At 38.6% G+C, this 21,850-nt stretch overlaps 1 protein-coding gene across 1 annotated transcript in view; it reads left to right on the top strand.

Annotated features, from left to right (window-relative positions):
• LOC136863362 (testicular acid phosphatase homolog) overlaps positions 1-21,850 on the top strand; it is a 134,404-nt gene that overhangs the window by 88,956 nt on the left and 23,598 nt on the right. The window lies entirely within an intron of this gene.

Genomic DNA, 21,850 nt, shown 5'->3' with positions numbered 1-21,850 from the left:
GTCCAAGCCTGCCTACCCACACCTAAGCTATCTGTTGCCATTGTCAGTTGTGAAAGTAAAGTGCCATTACACAGACAGTCGAAAATACCAACTAGCGAGGGATGCACATAAAATAAGCAACTAGCTAGGGATGTACAAAATAGTTTTATTTTAGTACTTGTAATTATCCTTAAATTCAGACATTATATACCGGAATATGCTGTTACGTCTAGAATATGCACTAACCCTCAAAATATGTCAAAATATGCAATTGCATATGCGCATATGCATTTTTAAAAAATCCGGGCCCTAAACATGACATACTGAATGGACATGTTCCAGCCCTTTCAACTGCCAGGTTTGAATACAGAATCTTGGGATGCTGAAGCTGGCACTCACCCTCTCACTCACAGAGAAAATTTGGCAAGTTAAGTGAAGTTTTTCCTTCAGTTACTTAATGGGTGGATGTATGACTACAGCTCCTCATCACATTAGACAGATTTTTCCTCCTTGATATCCTCTGATGTAGAAATCCCATATACAAAGTATAGGTTGAGGTTAGCAAGCAGTGGCGTGCGGTGAACACATTCGTTACCCCAGCGGCAAAAATGTTTTTTAAATATAAGCAATCATAGCCCCACTACACTCTCTAAAGTCAACATTACCATGTTATAAGGCTGCATTTTTCATGGAAAGGTCTACCTCAGAAAGGTCTTTCAAGAATATTTTCAACCACAAACTTGCACATATTTCCAAATTGATATTCATGGCAGTGATGACGCCATCATAACTTAATCTATAGCAGATTTTAAACAATGTACTTACAGTTTCACCCGGTGACACTTTGTGATAGCACAGTACAGTCATGGTTTTCACGAAAATACACTAGGACTATTTGTTTTTAACTTAAAAACCTAACCGAAACTGAATCAGCAAAATTTAACTGGTATTTTAGTGTCGCCAAAGTTGTATAGCTTCAGTCGCTTATGAGTGTACATGCATCAACGACAAACATGGGACGATATTCGTCATGTCGAATAACACGTTATATTCATGAAAAATGGCACAGAACTCATGGAAACTTTACTTATAATTCAAGAGGAACACTAAAAAATTCACTATATACCACCATCACAGACAACCAAATACAAAATTATTTTACTTCGCGCTTAGTTCTGTGTTCATGCTGGGCAACCTAAATATTTTTCTGCAGCTATCGGAAAACATACTCTACACGTGGCATCAATGAATTGTTCACAAAAACTTTATATATGCCGAAATCCAGAAATAAAATATATTCTTCTATATTACAATTCATTTCATAAACTGGCTCTATTTTTCTTAGCAAGACAATGTGCAAGTGGCCATACTGTTTACATGTTGATATTTTTCTTGTAGTCTCTAGGGTGTGGTGCTGAAGTCTTCGAGTGTCAAGTATTAAAACTAACATACCTTTCCCAAGCTAACTGGCCTCTCCCCGTAAATTGCTGTCGGGGGAGTGCCCACAGCCCTGCTCCGCTCCCAGGACAATGAAGCTTCAAGTGCATGCGTCAACCAAGCAACTTAAATTTCACTTTGGAGCTCTCCTTCGCGCCTGCAAGAAAACCCAGCTCGCTGGAGAACCTGAACTGTGGTAGAGCAAGCGGATTGATGAGACAGCTGTACTTGGCTTTTTAAACTTTATAAATAGTGTTTGAAGGAATAATAAGAAAATGTAAATACAAAGTTATTTACCCCTGCAGCGCGGGGTAGATGGAGTTCTGTGCACGCCACTGTTAGCAGGTGAGTTAGGCTTTAAGGGTTTCCCATTTAAATGAATTTTATTTAAAAAGGAGATACTAAATGTTTGTACTTTAGAGAGATACTGTAGCTTAGTTTGAAATAGGACAGAGTCCCTCGACTACTAATGTTCTTATATACTGGGATAAGGGTGCTATTCAAGAGTTAGTGGACATGCAGACAAACTTGAAAATGTTTGGCTTTCATATTTGCTATATTCTTGAAATAATATCAACCTGAGCTTGAATCAAGCCTGCAATTTCTTGGTTTTAAAAACACATTGTCAGTCAATGGATGCACTGAAGCCATCTGTAAGAATGAAAGGCATGAAAACACACTTCTTGCCTTAGCCATCATAAAATATTTTTATAGACATTATGAACTTACATTCCAGTCTCCCGATACTATAAACTGAATTTTAAAATCAAGATGCTGCACTTGTATGAATGGAAAGAAAGTGAGGGTCTCTTCAAGGAGGAGTTAGTACATCTCAGTAGAAATTATGGTGTTGGGAATTAATTGTTTTCAATAATGTACAGTACTGTGAAGAGTTCTTTAATCCTCATAAAATTTGCTGTTTGTTTTAAGTGACAGTGACACAGATAGGTCTGATAAATGGGAAAGCATGGGAAACCATCTTCAGGACTGCCAACAGTGGGGTTCGGACCCACCATCCCCCGAATGCAAGCTTACAGCTACATGACCCAAACCACGTGGCCAACTTTCTCCGTAAACCTCATGAAATGTATGAAACACAAGAACACGTATGAGGTAAACACGACGATGTGTCCGTGTGGGAAGAGGCAACATGGACAAACATACTGGTATTTCTATGTATGACTATTTATATCTCCTTCTGTGAGTGCTCTGTGTTCCTAGTCTTTTCCCACCTATATTCGTCTTCAGCTTTTGTCTCTTACCTTTTCCTGTGGCTCATCGAAACTGAAGTTCTATCAAAATGATCCATCAGTTAGTGTTCGTGCTTGCCCTCATGATGAAGGTGGAAAGCAGAAACAAGTTCATCACAAGCAGAGAAGAAATGGATGAAGAAGATCTGGGTTTGATGAGGAAATAGCCTTCTATTTGAGGATGACAGTCTGTGTGTGAAGATGTGTCAATTATCCTTGTCCTTTTGTGTTTCCATATTTGTTCCTGTCTCCTTTTCTATTGTTCCCTCTTCCAATGCTAATCTGTCATTGTGTTTATCACATTAAGTGTTCCCATCTTTTTAAATATAACTTGATTTGTCTCTTGTTTGTTCCTTTCCATTACATATAGACCACATAAAAATAAACTAGAGTAAAATCTCGATAAGATGCTGTCCAAGAGACTGCTTGAATACAGGACATTAATCTGCATTTAGGACTGTCGCCCAAGTCGCAGATTCCCTATCAATTATATACCCAGTCTTTTCTTAAATTTCAAAGAACTTGAACATTTATTGAACATTTCCGTTGACAAATTATTCCAATCCCTAATTCCTCTTCTGTAAATTAATATTTGCCCCAGTTTATCCTCTTGAATTCCAACTTTATCTTCATATTATGATCTTCCCTATTCTTAAAAACTCCACTCAAGCTTATTCGTCTACTACTGTCAATCTATGCCATCTCTCCACTGACAACTCAGAACATACAACTTAGCCAAGCAGTCAGTCTCCTTACTGCCAGGTCTCCCCAGCCCAAAGTTTGCAACATTTTTGTAACACTACCCTTTTGTCAGAAATCATCCAGGACAAATCTTTCTGCTTTCCTTTAGATCTTCTTCAGTTCTCATATCAAATAATCCTGGTGAGGGTCCCATACACTGGAACCATACTCTAGTTGAGGTCCTACCAGAGACTTATACACCCTCTTTATATCCTTACTACAACCCTTAAATACCCTCATAACCAAGTGAAGAGATCTGTGTCCTTTCTTTACAACCTCATTAATGTGATTACTCCAATGAAGATCTTTCCTTATACTAACACCTAGGTACTTAGAGGAACTTCCACCCCATCAACACAGTAATTAAAACTGAGAGGACTTTTCCTCTTGGTGAAACATACAACCTGACTTTTCATCCCATTTACCATCATACCATTACTTTGCATCTCACAACATTGTTGAGATCTTCTTGCAGCCACTCATAATCCAGTAATTTATTTACTAACTGTATACAGTATAAAATCATAAGGTCCGACTCGTTGGCTGAATGGTCAGCGTACGGGTTTGATTCCCGGCAGGGTTGGGGATGTTAATCGCTTCTGATTAATTCTTCTGGCTCGGGGACTGGGTTTATTTGTCTGTCCCAATACTCTCCTCATCATATTCAGACAACATACCACACTACCAACCACCACAGAAACACGCAATAGTGATTACATCCCTCCATAGAGGGTTGGCGTCAGGAAGGGCATCTGGCCGTAAAACGGCCAAATCCACATGTACTACGCACTTCGCACCCGCGACCGTACAGATGTGGGGGGAAAAAGCGGTAACAAAAGAAGAAGAAAGAAGACAGTATAATATCATAAAGCCCGCCTGGTGGCCATGATCGTTAAGGTGTAAGTCTAAATGGTCTGACACCGTGGTTAGCCGGTTCGAATCCCGTTGGTCGAAAAAATTTCTCCATCAGAATGTTGGCCGGCAGGGTGGAGGAGGTGGTGGTATACAATTTCTAATCACTAGATTGTGTGCCAAAAGCCTGGATTAATTCCAAACCTCTCCACAGTGCTCATGTGGAGTGAGGGCATATGATGCTGTTGGTGGTGATTCGTCTGTCGGATGGAGACGTTAAGCCTTGAGCAGCCCCCTCGGTGTTATTTGACGGGAACAGGCAATGTGGTGACAATGGGTTTCACCCTCTTCCTTCCTACTATCATATATCACGTCATTCATTTCATCTCATTAACTCCTCTGATGGGGTTGACATCATGAATGGCATCCGGTCATAAAAACCTGCCACGACAGATACACCATAGAGAAACGAGACAAGGATTGGACAAACAAACAGTACCTACAGTAAATATGTGGTGAGGTCATACTACAAATCCTAGAAGACCAATTGCTATTACAGCATAAATTATATTGAGTGTACCCAAAGCTTCTTTCTTTCCAATTTCTTGGCTAATAATGTGTGATACTACACCAAATCCTAAAAGAGTTGAAATATAAACTTCTGGGTGACCAAAAAATCAGACAAGATCCCCTGGCTGGATCAAAGAATGAGGTGTTTAAGTTTCAGTCAGTGAGCAACATAGTAATTGCTCCAACAAGGATGGGTAGAGATAATAGAAGTAATAAAGCTGTAATAGCTACTTTGATATCATTTATATAGAGAGTTTGGAAATAACTGAGTGCAAGTATTCAAACTACTTGTAAGAAATACATATCAGTAACTTTTCTTCTTCTTCTTTCCAATGAGGCCAATGAGACCACGTGCCGATTTCATTTCAATTCTTCATACTTTGTTGTTTTCTTTTCCGTTCCTTCCAATATTCTTTCATCCTTTCGCTATGCTGTTTCTTTCTGTCCTCGGACCACATCGCACCAGGTTTCTTGTTCAATCTTCCTTGGAATCCTTCCATATTTACTACCCTCTTTCTAAAAATCTCTCTGTCCATAGCTTCTTCTTCTTCTTCTTCTTCTCTTATATTATTTCTTTCTAAATCTTTCTTTACTTCTTGAATCCAGCTAGTTGTTGCCTTTTTGTCCCGAAGGTACTTGAAAATCCTTTTTGTTAATCTGGAATCATCCATTCTGTAAATATTCTGTAAATAGTAAGTTTTATTTATAATTGCTACATTTTACAAAATGTAAATTTTACTCATAATTTATTTCTTGAAATAGAACTTTAATCGTTGTATTCTAGTAATTGATATACATCACATGGAAGCAGAAATATGAAAAAATTAAATTTACAATGAAGTTTTCCATTTCTGATAAAGCAGAACTAGTAGCTTCACCAGTGCTGGATGAGGTACTTTCTTACCTCTCCAGGCTTCAAAAGCCATCAAACTTATCCCACAATACCCACCACTGCTGAGAATGTCCATAAAACTAAACTCAGGTATTTCTTCAAGTGCCCCCGTAGAGTGTCTTTTCGGCAACCCAGGATTTTTGGAGAGGACGTTTGTTGCTTTCTGTTTCACTGTTTCTTCTACAACCCCTCGAACTGTTTTTGTCAAATTTAGCAAATGACTGGTGTAAAGGAATCCCAACTGCTTCCAATGATGTAATAGCTTCAGGAATAGGCCTACAATGAAAATGAGCCGTTATAAACACAGGGTTACTTTCTAATTCAGTGCTTGACAAGGTTTGTTGAGCCAACTCAATAGAGCTGCTTCATTAGAATCAAATACCTTTACAACTTCTTTAATTTTTGGTAAATGTTCAGAATAATAGAGCGCAGCCTCAAGCCATGATCCTCAGAGTATTAAAACAGGTTATGGTGGTAAGGGATTATCAGGTACTATTGCTCTGAATATCTCAACCGGTGACGAAGCTTTTACATATAATTTCTTAACAGGCGACACTAACTTGTCCACTAATGGATAACATGAATGAATAGTTTCTGCTGTCCGATGGAGTCTATGTACAAGACATTTTCAAGTGAATTAAATTAGGGAAAATACCTTTTAATGTTGTCCCCTATGTAAACATGTAACTGTGTCCGTTACCATGAGGAGTACATTGATGTATCTAATACCATCAAGCCCCAACAATTTCATTGAATCAATGACAAACTGGGTTACTGTTGTGTTTTTAGTGACCTCTAGCTGTCCTACATTAAGAAGATATGGAGTAGTTGGCTGTACTTTACTAAGGGCTCCAACCACTATACTTGTTATGAAACAACCTTCATTGTCCTTTGTTTTATCAACACTATCCCACATGTATTGATTTCTTAGACTTCTCAATATTGGACATTACTTTCTCGTAACACAGGCTGACATAGTTATGCATAAAGTGCTTTTATCTGGAATATGTTCATTGGTGTATTTGTGAAGGAAATTTCTGAATGTTGGATTGTTGAGCTTAAATGGAGGAATATCTGCAACTAGAAAGGCCTGACTGAGATCTGAGGAAAACTATGGTAGCCTACTCCAGAAAAACTCCACAAGCTGTTTTTGCATAGCAGAATTTGTATTATGTTTCCTAGCGACTGATTCCTTAATAATGTTATTGACTTTACGCCCCACTAACGGCCTTTTTTGGTTTTTGGAGACGCCAAGGTGCCGGAATGTTGCCTCGCAGGAGTTCTTTTACGTGCCAGTAAATCTACTGACACGAGGCTGACGTATTTGAGCACCTTCAAATACCACTGGACTGAGCCGGGATCGAACCTGCCAAGTTGGGGTCAGAAGGCCAGTGCCTCAACCATCTGAGCCACTCAGCCCGGCGACTGATTCCTTATGTTTGGATATGTTTATATTTATATGCTGCAATACTTGCTACCATTTTTCACTACCTACTTTCTTATCGCATGCCTTACAATATTGTATTTTAGAATCTGTAGAAATAAATTCAGAAGAAGCCTTGTCATAGTAACCTTTAAGCCTACCTGCACTACTAAATTGAGTTTTTGGCATGATGTACACTATGTGAATATTAAATAACACTGCATAGACACATTTAACACTTAGCCACATTTCATAACTCACATGTAATGCACTCAGCATTGTTAGGACAAGTAGGCTAAGCAAAATATCCAATCAGCCACAACCGAAGCTGCGTCACGACTGTTGTGAAAGACCGATTTCCACATGAAGCCCTCACATTGTGATCCCCAACAGTGTTGTCAACTTCCATAAAGAGAAAGTTGCTGCTCGGCAATGGAAAAATAGCTTAATTCCTATACCAACAATGATAAATCAATTTTTTGTAGCTAAAATGTCTTCAAAAAGTAGCTAATTCCCTACACAAGCAGTATTGAATTTTCAATTTCTTGAAGCTAAACAATAACTGAAGGGTACACGGGAAAAAGGGGGAATCTACTACAAACTGAGATAATTAAATTTGAATGTTTCAACCTTTAATACTGTCTACAATAATACATGTACATAAAGTATTATATTATGTAATGTTAGCCTTATGTATTGGTATTGTAAATAGATAATAATGAAAATATAGAATTAAGTTTTATAATTGAAAAAAAAAATGGAAAATGAAGTAAATACACATTTGTCACGAAAATAAAGGGGAATGTCACTTTTAACAAAACCTAACAAATAACCTGTCAATTAATAGTGAGGAAGTGTATCAATGAATGATCTTCCCTCTGGTCCACAAAATGATCTAAGGACGCGCAGATCAGTAAATTTTGCTGTAGAGATTGGATGTAAACCTGAAATAGAAATAAGTTACATATTTAAAATCTCAATCTTACCAGCATGTTTGCAAATGTAGAGCAACTTCATGTACACTAACTCTTGCATTTACGTTCATAAGATGCCTCTGGAAGAACAAACTCACTAACTGGTGTTTCTGGGAAGTGTGGAGTTGATTTTGGAGCATTTACAACAGGTTGTTCCCAATGGCCATTGTAACTGTCTCTGTATTCCATGAATCCTGGATGCTCAGTGGAGATGACAAGTTCCCTTATAGGTCTTGTTTTAAAAGGGCAAACTTTTCTGTACAAGGGAATAAAAAACTTGGTCCATAGACGAATCATTGGTTGATCAACTTCGATTACATGGAAAGGGAAGGGCTTATTTCTGGCACTTCTAAAATGATCCGCCCAGTCTTCTGGCATTTCAGCTGCAAATTTCTGATTAATTAGTGCCATGTTTCTATCGTACTCTAAGTACGAGTGCCCATGAAGTGGGAATATTATTTTCACAGACTCGAGGCATTTGGCATGATGTACTATAAAGTGGAGACATCTAAAAACAGTCCAGTTCTTGTTCTGTCCACATGCAGAATCACAGAAGATTGTCAAGTGTTTTACCTCGTCCCCAAGTTCACAAAATATAAAAAGATGTAACACAGAACACACTTCATCTGCTGCTTTATGTCCAACTGTATCTGGGTATGTATAGAATACGGAGTGTCCACTGGACAAAACATGTATATTGAAGGAGAACAGTGACAGCTGTCTACGGTAATCATGTCGTTAGTGGATAAATTAGGTATGCGTAAATTCTTTTGGAAATCCATCGCTATTGCCACATACCAAACTGACATTCCCCTTTTATCAATTGTACTTGTATTCTTAAACTTGTTATATTTCCGTGACAATTACCTTTACTTGGTTGTACATTGTCTTAAACTATTCTCCTGACCAATCAAGTATATATGGGTAGTGTTAATTCATTTTTTTGTTTTACATTGACATTCCCCTTTTTTCCCATGTACCTTTCAACTCAAAACCATTTGGTTTAGTGTAAAATAGCAAGATTAGCAACACTGATTCCCATGCGTGTGTGGGGAAACGTCGGGATTGCATCATAGACAAGACATCCAGCTTTGCGTGTCAAGTATTGTTCGTGAGTCACGCTATCCTGTTGTTCCTTGCTGAAGCATATTTCCCACACCTCCATACTGTGCAGCTAAATGCTCATTTCCTATCTGAATGAGCCCTCTTATCATTGTCATTAATCGCATCCCTTGCACTCATGGAACATTTTACACATTAGTAGAAACTGCCAGGGAATGCATTTATAAGCATAATATCTTTTTTAATGTGCCACTTTATGGCATAAAACCCAAAATATGGTGCAGCTATTAAAAATGCACTTTTATGCACAATGAAAATGGTCATATTCCGTTCAGATATTAGTGATTTGCATAAATAAGCTGCCAGCATATTCATACATGTTGTTGTTTGAGTCATCAGTCCATAGACTGGTTTGATGCAGCTCTCCATGCCACCCTATCCCGTGCTAACATTTTCATTTCTACGTAACTATTGCATCCTACATCTGCTCTAATCTGCTTGTCATATTCATACCTTGGTCTACCCCTACCGTTCTTACCACCTACACTTCCTTCAAAAACCAACTGAACAAGTCCTGGGTGTCTTAAGATGTGTCCTATCATTCTATCACTTCTTCTCGTCAAATTTAGCCAAATCGATCTCCTCTCACCAATTCGATTCAGTATCTCTTCATTCGTGATTCGATCTATCCATCTCACCTTCAGCATTCTTCTGTAACACCACATTTCAAAAGCTTCTATTTTCTTTCTTTCTGAGCTAGTTATCGTCCATGTTTCACTTCCATACAATGCCACGCTCCACACGAAAGTTTTCAAAAACATCTTTCTAATTCCAATATCAATGTTTGAAGTGAGCAAATTTCTTTTCTTAAGAAAGCTCTTCCTTGCTTGTACTAGTCTGCATTTTATGTCCTCCTTACTTCTGCCATTATTAGTTATTTTACTACCCAAGTAACAATATTCATCTACTTCCTTTAAGACTTCATTTCCTAATCTAATATTTCCTGCATCACCTGCCTTCGTTCGACTGCACTCCATTACTTTTGTTTTGGGACTTATTTATTTTCATCTTGTACTCCTTACCCAAGACTTCCTCCATACCATTCAGCAACTTCTCGAGATCTTCTGCAGTCTCAGATAAAATAACAATATCATCGGCAAATCTCAAGGTTTTGATTTCCTCTCCTTGGACTGTGATTCCCTTTCCAAATTCCTCTTTGATTTCCTTTACTGCCTGTTCTATGTAAACATTGAAAAGGAGAGGGGACAAACTGCAGCCTTACCTCACTCCTTTCTGGATTGCTGCTTGTTTTTCAAAGCCCTCGATTCTTATCACTGCAGACTGATTTTTATACAGATTGTAGATAATTCTTCGTTCTCGGTATCTGATCCCTATCGTCTTCAGAATCATAAATAGCTTGGTCCAATCAACATTATCAAATGCCTTTTCTAGATCTACGAATGCCATGTACGTGGGCTTGTTCTTCTTGATTCGATCCTCTAAGATCAGACGTAAAGTCAGGATTGCTTCACGTGTTCCTACATTTCTTCTGAAGCCAAATTGATCTTCTCCCAGCTCAGCTTCAACTTGTTTTTCCATTCTTCTGTAAATAATACGTGTTAAAATTTTGCAGGCATGAGATACTAAACTAATGGTGCGGTAGTTTTCACACCTGTCAGCACCGGCTTTCTTGGGAATAGGTATAACAACATTCTTCCGAAAATCGGATGGGACTTCTCCTGTCTCATACATCTTGCACACTAAATGAAATAACCTTGCCATGCTGGTTTCTCCTAAGGCAGTCAGTAATTCAGAGGGAATGTCATCAATTCCAGGTGCCTTGTTCCTATTGAGGTCACTCACAGCTCTGTCAAACTCTGACCTCAAAATTGGGTCTCCCATTTCATCAGCATTAACAGCCTCTTCATATTCCAGAACCAAATTATCTACATCTTTACCTTGATACAACTGTTGGATATGCTCCTGCCATCTTTCTGCTTTGTCTTCTTTCCCTAGAAGTGGCTTTCCATCTGAGCTCTTAATATTCATACACCTAGATTTCCTTTCTCCAAAGGTTTCCTTGATTTTCCTGTATGCAGCATCTACCTTTCCCAGGACCATACAGCCTTCAACATCCTTGCACTTCTCCTTCAGCCATTCTTCCTTAGCTAGCTTGCACTTTCTATCCACTTCATTCTTTAATCGCCTGTATTCTTTTCTGCCCTCTTCAATCCTAGCATTCTTGTATTTTCATCGTTCATCAATCAGGTCTAGTATCTCCTGAGTTATCCACTGATTCTTGGTTGATCTCTTCTTCCTTCCTAACATTTCTTCAGCAGCCCTACTGACTTCATTTTTCATGACTCTCCACTCTTCCTTTATAGTGTTTCCTTCAACCTTTTCATTTAGTCCTTGTGCAACATGTTCCTTGAAGCAATCCCTCACACTCTTTTCTTTCAACTTGTCTAGATCCCATCTTTTTGCATTCTTTCCTTTCTTCAATTTCTTCAACTTCAGATGGCATTTCATGACCAACAAGTTGTGGTCAGAGTCCACGTCTGCTCCTGGGAAAGTTTTGCAATCCAACACCTGGTTTCTGAATCTCTGCCTAATCATAATGAAGTCTATTTGATACCTTCCAGTGTCTCCAGGTCCCGTCCACGTATACAGCCGTCGTTTGTGGTGTTTGAACGAAGTATTGGCAAGCACTAAATTATGATCAGTGCAGAATTCAACCAGCCGACTTCCTCTTTCGTTCCTTTGTCCCAGTCCAAATTCTCCTACTGTACTACCTTCTCTTCCTTGGCCTACCACTGCGTTCCAGTCTCCCATCACAATTAGATTCTCATCACCTTTTACATATTGTATTAAATCTTCTATCTCTTCATATATTCTTTCAATTTCTTCATCATCCGCTGAACTAGTAGGCATACAGACCTGCACTATTGTGGTGGGCATTGGTTTGGTGTCTATCTTGATGACAATAATTCTTTCACTATGCTGGTCATAGTAGCTTACCCGCTGCCCTATTTTCTTATTCATTATTAAACCAACTCCTGCATTTCCCCTGTTTGATTTTGTGTTGATAATTCGGTAGTCGCCTGACCAAAAATCTTGTTCTTCCTGCCAATGTACTTCACTTGTACCAACTACATCTAACTTTAGCCTATCCATCTCCCTTTTCAGATTCTCTAACCTACCACAACGATTCAAACTTCTAACATTCCACGCTCCGACTCGCAGAATGTCAGTATCCATCTTCCTGATGATCGCCCCCTCTCGTGTAGTCCCCACCCGGAGATCCGAATGGGGGACTAGTTTACCTCCGGAATATTTTACCCGGGAGGAAGCCATCATCAGAACATCATTCATACAGAGAGAGCTGCATGTCCTTGGGAGTTAGTTACGGTTGTAGTTTCCCGTTGCTTTCAGCTGTGTAGCAGTATCAACACAGCTAAGCCATGTTGAGTATTATTACAAGGCCGTATCAGTCAATCATCTAGACTGCCGCCCTTGCAACTACCGAAAGGCTGCTACCCCCTTTCGATGAACCATTCGTTAGTCTGGTCTCTCAACAGATACCCATCCGATATGGTTGCACCTGCGGCTCGGCTATCTGCATCATTGGGACATGCAAGCCTCCCCACCGCGGCAAGGTCACATGGTTCGCAGAGGAGGATTCATACATTGCTAGGAAAAATATATGCAAATGCATGAACTTCTGATCCCTAAAGTTACATATAGTAATTTGTATATTTCTCCTTGTAAAGGAGGCTATACAATGACAGATCATTTAATTGTAATTGCATACCCACCAGTTGCTGGGACGTGATTGGGTTGCTCTTCGGTGCACGAGGATCTCTCACAAAATTTTCAGTTAATTTCTGTTTTGCTTTTAAAAGATATTTCTTTAGATGTTTGCCGTATTTCACTGTCAATGGTAAATCACCGTTTATATGGTATATGCAAAGAAAAATAAAGTATTCATTGTTGGGGATAGCTGAACAACAGGGTAATTCCAGAATTAAAAATCTATAAGCTCTTTTAACCTATACGGTAAATACTGTATGAAAATTTGACTGGCATTACAGTACTTACTACCACTTTGATGTTGTTACCATACAGTTCCTGGCATCGCAGCTGTAGCGATTGAATTACAATTTTGAATGTCTTTTGTTTTTTAAATATAAGGGATGGAATTCCTAATGAATCAGCAAGCTGTTCCTGGTTAAAATTGGTGTTTCTTCATGATTTCACAACATTTCTAATTTATCCGACACTCATAATCGCAGACAAGGTTCAATACACTGAAAACAATTGAAAAGCAATTTTAGAATTGTCCAGGTAAACCAGTAAGGGATGTGATGAAAAGGTTTCTTCTCTCGCTTCCTTGCCTGTGATTTCTTGTTTCCTGGAAATCCTAAATTGGCCTCAACTCACCTCTGCAGTATTAGTCCATCTGTACACACTACAGACTCCCTGTGGCAAAATTAACATAAGCTGATTGCCAAGTCTGAATGTTAGTATAGTCTACAGTAGAACCTTATTTGTCCAAACACTGTAAGTCCAAAAACCTGCATAGTCCAAACCAAAATCAGCAAAAATTTTAAATTACAAATGTGCTGAAATGGATAAATACCAATGACAAACTCAGATACAGTTTGAAAATATATATAGTATATTTTACAGAAAAATGAACAATAAAGCAATTACATTTACTTACAGATGATTTTAGATGATCAATTTACAGTAACATATTGTACCGTAATACTTTTTTTGGTACAGAATCAGTCATTTTGGGTTAGGCGTAAAGAATCAAACATAGCAGATGACACAATGTTCTTCCATCGCCTCATAAATATGACGTCAACAGCTGTAGCATTAGCATTCTGCTCTACTTATTGCAGGGCTGTTTCTAATGCCTTTGCCATTTCAGAGTGGGAAATCAGCTGAGTTGAATCATTTGCTTCATCAGCTGCATCTGATTCTTCATCAGATTCCCATGTAACAAGAGAAACAATTACTTCTTCTGTCATAACTTGATGATCTTCTGTATCGATGCCTAACCTTTTGTCCACGTCAGTTTCTTTTGTCCCTTCACACCCACGAATTTTTTTGCATATCTTGCACATCTGCACGCTCATTAATTTATTCAGTGCTCTCATTGTACGTTGAGGAGGGCCATAACTTTGGCCATGATTTTCTGTTTAATTATTATTTAACATTTCCCCATGCTTCATCCACCCAGTAGATCACATTTTTCAGATTGACCTTCCCAAGGACTTGGAATATGCTTAAAAAAGGGTCATACTCTCAATCAGACATCTAAGAAGCATTTTTTTATATGCATATTTTGGAAGCACCTGCTGATCCATTGGTCGCTGCAGTGGAGTAACATTAGGTGGCAGAATAACAACTTTGATATCTCCATTGGTAAGTTCATCTGTTGTATCAAGACCAAGTAATGCCCTTGGTGATAAACTATTTTCTTTATCGAACTTTGGTACTGAAGGGAAAAACTGATTATGAAACCAATCCTTGAATAATTCATTGGTCATCCATGCTTTTTTTTTATTTTTATGCATGTAGATCACAGGAAATAAATTGACATTTTTTTAAACCTCTGGGATTTTTAAATTTGCCAATGTCCATAAGCAGTAACTTCTTATTCCCAGCTGCATTACTGCACGCCAGTGCTCTCATGTGCTCCTTCCTCATCTTGAAACCAGGTGCATTAAGTTCTGTCTTTGCAGCAAAGCTGTTTCTTGGCAATTGCTTAAGATTAAGTCCAGTCTCATTGCAGCTGTACGCGAGTAGTTTTAGTTTGAAATAATGTTGGCAAATTCTGAAAAATAGGCTAATGCAGCCGGATGATCTGACAACAGTGACTCATCAGTAATTGAAAGCTGGCATATTTTACCATGCCTCGTTTTCCACCGGTCTAACCATCTTGCAGTAAAATTAGGGTTGCCATTCATGAGTTTATTCAACTGTCAGGCTTTTTCCTGAATTAACGGGCTACAAATAGGGGTGCCTTTTTCCCTTTCCTGGGCATACCGATCTATTCAAACAATCATGCATAAGAATTTGTAGCGCTTAACATACAATAATATTTAATACTGCACTGTTATTTGTACAATACATAAATATGGGTATACAATATTGTACAATGTAATACTGTACTGGAATTAATTTATGGTTTTATGTCCTATTTAGGATTGTAAAGATTCAACAGTGAATTAACCCCGGTAATCCAAATTTTTGCCAATCCAAACTGGTCTCTGTCCCAATTAATTCAGACTAGCGAGGTTCTCCTGTACTTAGCCTTCAGCTCCAGGTAAACGTTACTGTTTTCTTCAGGTCTGTTAGTATACTTATGATGAGGGAGTAGAATTTTCCATTAGTTCTGAACTTAGCTGAATTTAACTAAAAATATTCCCGGAAAAAAGTGTCTTATACAACAGTGAAGCTCGATGTAACAGAATATTTTGTAATGCCTTCCTATAGGAAATGACTGGGGATCAAGCCAAAAGTATGTATTACCTGGGATAGCCTCATGAACGGGAGCATCTTATCGAAATTTTACTGTATTAAGTAAATTGAGTGTTGTTTACTTTGAGAAAGTAGCAGAAGTTACTTTGAGAAAGTAACAGTCTTCTGGAAATGTCGTAGTTTGTAAGTCTTTTGTACTGGTCATGGACAAGTAGCTTAACTCAACAAGTTTGCAGGGTCAATGCATTCAACAGTCCTGGCTGCTTTGTAGTTCCAATATCAAGAAAATCAATATTATTTTAGGGAGCACATTTATTACTTTCAGTGTCACTGGAAATTCAACTTGTAAGATTCCAGCAAGATATAGCAGATATTTTAGATTCAGGAGGTCAAATGGACTGTATCACTATTGACCTAACCAAGGCTTTTGATAGGGTAGATCATGGAAGATTACTGACAAAAATGAGGGCAACTGGACTAGACAAAAGAGTGGTTGAATGGGTGATTACATTTCTAGAAAACAGAACTCAGAGAATTAGAGTAGGTGTAGCATTATCTGATCCTATAATGATTAAGAGGGGTTCCTACAGGGCATCATTATTGGAACTTTGTTTTCTTATATATATCTAAATGATATGAGTAAAGATCTGGAATCACAGATTAGGATATTTGTGGATGTTGTTATACTCTATAGCAGGGCCTCTCAAACGCCCAAAATCTCACGCGTGCAGATCGAGGTGCAAGAGCTCCATGCACTGTGCATCGGTGCCGCTCGGTATGGCTCGGATCAATGCTTCGTCTCCGGGCTACTTGGCTAAGCTCGGCTCTACTCGGCTATACTCGGCTCAACTCAGCCCGAATTTGGTGCGCTACGGCCCAAGTGGGGCAGAGGGAGACAGGCGGAGCGAGCAAGACAGGCGTGAGGAAAGAGAGAGTAAGCGCTGTTGCTCCAAATCGAGGAGTGGGGGGTCTGCACTGGTCAACCAGGCCAAATCGTCTTTTGCACCGTGCACAGTGCATGCACCACGCGCATGCACCCTGAGAGGCCCTGCTCTATAGAGTAGTAAATAAGTTGTACTGGGCAAGTTGGCCGTGCGCGTAGAGGCGCGTGGCTGTGAGCTTGCATCCAGGAGATAGTAGGTTCGAATCCCACTATCGGCAGCCCTGAAGATGGTTTTCCGTGGTTTCCCATTTTCACATCAGGCAAATGCTGGGGCTGTACCTTAATTAAGGCCACGGCCGCTTCCTTCCAACTCCTAGGCCTTGCCTATCCCATCGTCGCCATAAGACCTATCTGTGTCGGTGCGACGTAAAGCCCCTAGCAAAAAAATAAAAAAATAAGTTGCAGGATTATGAGCGACTGCAAGGGGACTTAAACAATGTAGTGATATGGACAGCAGACAATGGTATGAATGTAAATGGGATGAAAAGTCAAGTTGTAAGTTTCACCAAGAGGAACCTCTTAGTTTTAATTATTGTGTTGATGGGGTGATAGTACCTCATGGGGAACAATGTAAGTACCTAGGTGTTATTATAAGGAATGATCTTCATTGGGGTAATCATATTAATGAGGTAGTTAGGAAGGTTACAGATTTCTTCACATGGTTATGAGAGTATTTAGGGGTTGCAGTAAGGATATAAAGGAGAGGGTGTATAAGTCTCTGGTAAGACCACAGTTAGAGTATGGCTCCAGTGTATGGGACCCTCACCAGGACTACTCGATACAAGAACTAGAAAAAATTCAAAGGAAAGCAGCACAATTTGTTCTGGGTGATTTCCGACAAAGGAGCAGTGTTACTAAAATGTTGCAAACTTTGGGCTGGTAAGACTTGGGAGTAAGGAGATGAGATGCTCGGCAATGTGGTATGTTTCATCATCATCATCATCATCATCATCATCATCATCATCATCAGCCAATTCTATCATTACATGATGTGGCCTCTTTAAGTCGTGAACTCAGGTAGGTTTTTAACAGAACTCTCCAGGTAGAATGGTCTCGAGCAGTTCTCTGCCAGGTAGCACCAGCTATTCTCTTTATGTCTTTGTCCCATCTGTCTGGCGGTCTTCCTCTAGGCCTTTGATGATCTCTTGGACTCCATTCCAACACTAGCTTCGTTCATCTGTCATCTTCCCTTCGAGCAATATGTCCAGCCCATTGCCATTTTAAGGTGGCTATTCTCTCAAGAATGTCATTAACTTTAGTGATTGATCTGATGTCATCTCCTCTCTTCTTATCTTTCCTTGTAAAACCCAGCATTGACCTTTCCATGCCTCTCTGCACTGTCCTAAGTTTCCCTTTCGTAAATTCGTTCAGTGTCCAGGTCTCACAGCCGTAAGTCAGCACAGGTAGAATGCACTGATCATAAACTATTTTCTTCAAATTTACTGGCATATTTGATCTGAAGACAGTTGAGTTTCTTCCATACGCCTGCCATCCTAGCTTAATGCGTCGAATAATTTCTGGTCTTATATCACTTTTCATATTCATCAACTGGCCCAGATAGATATATTCATTGACCTTCTCTAATGGCATGTTGTTGATGTTCACACTTCCTGCTGTGACCCACTTGTTGGACATGACTTTTGTTTTAGAAAGGTTCATCTTCAAGCCGACTGACTCACATTCCATGGAGAGATCAGTAACTAATGTCTGGAGTTCATTATTGTCGTTTGCCAGTAATGCAATGTCATCAGCAAATCTTAAGTTATTAAGCCTTCTGCCATTGATCCTTATACCCTTTCCTTCCCAATTTAACTTCGACATTGCCATCGCCAAAACAGCTGAGAACAGCTTTGGAGAGATTGGATCACCTTGTTTAACACCTCTTCCGATAGGGAATTCCAGAGTTGCTTCACCGACATTAACAAAGGCTGAAGAGGACTTGTAGATGTTGTTGAGAACTTTGATATAAGCCACCTCAACTCCCTACTCATCTAAGGCTTGTAAGATAGCTGAATGGCTGATTGAATCAAATGCCTTTTCAAAATCAACAAAGGCTATGCACGGAGGCATCTGGTATTCATTTGCTCTGCTAATCACTTCACGCAGAGTCAGAATGTGGTCCATTGTGCTAAAGCTGCTGCGGAATCCTGCTTGTTCAACTGGCTGGGCTGAGTCAAGGGTAGAGCTGATTCTGTGTAACAAGATCTTCATAAAAAGTTTGTACAAAACAGAGAGTAAGCTTATAGGGCGATAGTTTTGGATATTGTGAGTACTTCCTTTTTTATGCAATAATACTATCTTTGCTTTATTCCATGATGCTGGGATTGAAGCATTGTGTAAACAAGAAGTGAAGATTTTAGCCAAGTGGTTTACTGTTTCATTACCTGTAAGCTTTAGAATATCAACAGAAAGATCGTCATCACCGGCAACAGTTCCTTTCTTCATGTTGTCTATAGCATATCTGACTTCCGAAGGAAGTATATCTGGAACTTTAGTTACATTTTTTTTTTTAGGTCAGGTGCTATAGAAATTTCCTTTGTTTTGCTATACAGACTGCTATAAAAGTCTCTGATAAAATTCAAAATCTCCTCCTTTTCAGTAATTCGACCATTGTCTCCATCAGTTGCTATGATCTGTTTTTTTTTTTACCAATTGTGAGCTTACGTTTAGCTGCCTTTAAACTTGTCTTTTTGTCGCCACAAGACCTATCTGTGTCGGTGCGACGTAAAGCCCCTAACAAAAAAAAAAAAAAACTTGTCTTGTTCTCTACACTTGTTCTTAAGGTTTCTTTGTTGAACTTCTGTACATCAGCTTTCATTTCTCTTCTTAAGGTCTTACATAGCTCAGAATATTCTATTGTGTCTCGATCAGTTTGAATTTTCATTTCTCTTCTCCTCCGTAGGAGGTCTTTGGTTTTGTCACTGAATTTATTTGGTTGGTCGTTATTCTTACATAAGCCACCTACTTCTTGTGCACTTACAACTAACATTTGTGCTAGGTCTTCTTCCTTTGTTATCTGAAACTTTCTTTGGATGACTTTTTGGAATTCTTCTTTGTTTTCTTCTAAAATTTTGAGATTGATTACGTTTCTCTTCCTTTTTAAGAGTTTTTTTCTTTCATCTCTTACATTGATTTCAATTCTTGCTCTTACAAGTTGGTGATCACTGCCAGTATTGAACTTGTTTAAAACCGAGACGTCTTTCACAGTATGAGGCGTGTTTGACAGAATAAAGTCTATCTCGTTTTTGACTCCATGTCCATTTTCAGTTAGGATGCTTTTTGAAGAATGTGTTCATTATTGGCATGTTGGTATAATCTGCAAATTGGACTAGTCTCTCATCTCGGTCGTTACTGTCATCAATCCCGTAGTTGCCCACCACTGAATCGCCAATTTTATAGGTGCCGACTTCTGCATTAAAATCACCAATGATCAGTTGGAAATGACAATTTCTTCCTTTTTCACAGATTTTTTCAAGGCTCTCATAAAAGGACTCAACTTCTTCATCGGAATGGCTTGAAGTGGGAGCATAAACTTGTACAAACTGCACTTTGTACCTTTTTGACACATTCAGAACCAGTCGAGCTATTCTGCTGGATACTCCTTCTAGTACCGATATCTTGTCAATGATGTTCCTGTTTACTAGAAACCCAACTCCATTCAGTTTTCCTTCTGGCTCGCCACAGAAATAAAACAAATTTCCCGATTTTAAGAGGAGACAGTCTTCTCCTTTCCGATGTATTTCACTTAGACCAACAATACTCCAGTTGATCTTCCCAAGTTCTTCTTCAATCTTTGGCATGTTTCAGAACTAATATTTGGTTTAATGATCCACCCAATCAATACATTTCACTTTACGAGTGACAATACACTTAATCCTAAAATATTTTGTGTTCTATGGCACATGTTTCGTCTTTTATTTAAGACTTCTTCAGCCATAACATCTCAAAAATTATTTTATCTAATTAAAATACAAAAATATTACTGTCCAATAAATTGATGAACCCTTGTCCTTTCTAGAATGTTTAACAAACACACAAAAATCAATACACTCTGTTTTTCTATAATACCATCCACCACCTTCTTGGAAAAATAATAATTTACATGTTAAAATTTGATTCATAGCATTAATATTGCTTGAGGTTTGCCATAGCTTCAGTGTACTGAATGAGGTAGAAGTTAAGCTTTGGCCTCGGGAATGGGAGAAAAGGACCTTATCATTTCTTAATTCGTCAACTGGAGAATACTAAATCTTTCAGTCTGATGAAATTCAAGAGAAAAAGTCCTCAAATTTATGTTCCTCCCTACGGCTGGTTCCTATCCGAGCCTAGCTCTGACCTGCTTCTTGCCACATTACACACTACACATCAATTTGAGGACCTTGTCTCTTGAATTCTATCAGATTGAAAGCTTCAGTATTCTCCAGTTGACGAATTAAGAAATGATAAGGTTCCTATTCTCCCATTCCTGAGGCCAAAGCTTAATTTCTACCTTATTCAGTACACTGAAGCTATGGCAAACCTCAAGCAATATTAATGCTATGAATCAAATTTTGACATGTAAAATATTATTTTTCCAAGAAGGTGGTGGACGGTATTATAGAAAAACAGAGTGTATTGATTTTTGTGCGTTTGTTAAATATTCTAGAAAGGACAAGGGTTCATCAATTTATTGGACAGTAATATTTTTGTATTTTAATTAGATAAAATAATTTTTGAGATGTTATGGCTGAAGAAGTCTTAAATAAAAGACGAAACATGTGCCATAGAACACATAAAATATTTTAAGATTAAGTGTATTGTCACTCGTAAAGTGAAGTGTATTGATTGGGTGGATCATTAAACCAAATATTAGTTCTTAATTAAGCTGTATTGATACGGACCTATATAATGACATTTGCAAATTGCAAATATACGGTATGTTTCGAGCTGTCAGTGGTGAGTTGGAGTGGAATGACATAAGTAGAAGAATAAGCTTGAGTGGAGATTTTAAATAGCATAATATGAAGATAAAGTTGGAATTCAAAAGAACACATTGGGGAAAATATTCATTTATAGGATGAGGAGTAAGGTATTGGAATAAATTCTCGAGGGAAATGTTCAATAAATTTCCAAGTTCGTTGAAAATATTTAAGAAAAAGCTAGGTAAACAGTTATAAATAAATGTAAATATGAGGTAAGCAATTGATAGGGAATCTGTCACCTGGGCAACCACCCTAAATGCAGATTGATTGATTG

Source organism: Anabrus simplex, chromosome 2 (assembly GCF_040414725.1).
Source record: "Anabrus simplex isolate iqAnaSimp1 chromosome 2, ASM4041472v1, whole genome shotgun sequence".
Lineage (NCBI taxonomy): Eukaryota > Metazoa > Arthropoda > Insecta > Orthoptera > Tettigoniidae > Anabrus > Anabrus simplex.
This window is presented reverse-complemented; position numbering and strand designations above follow the sequence as displayed.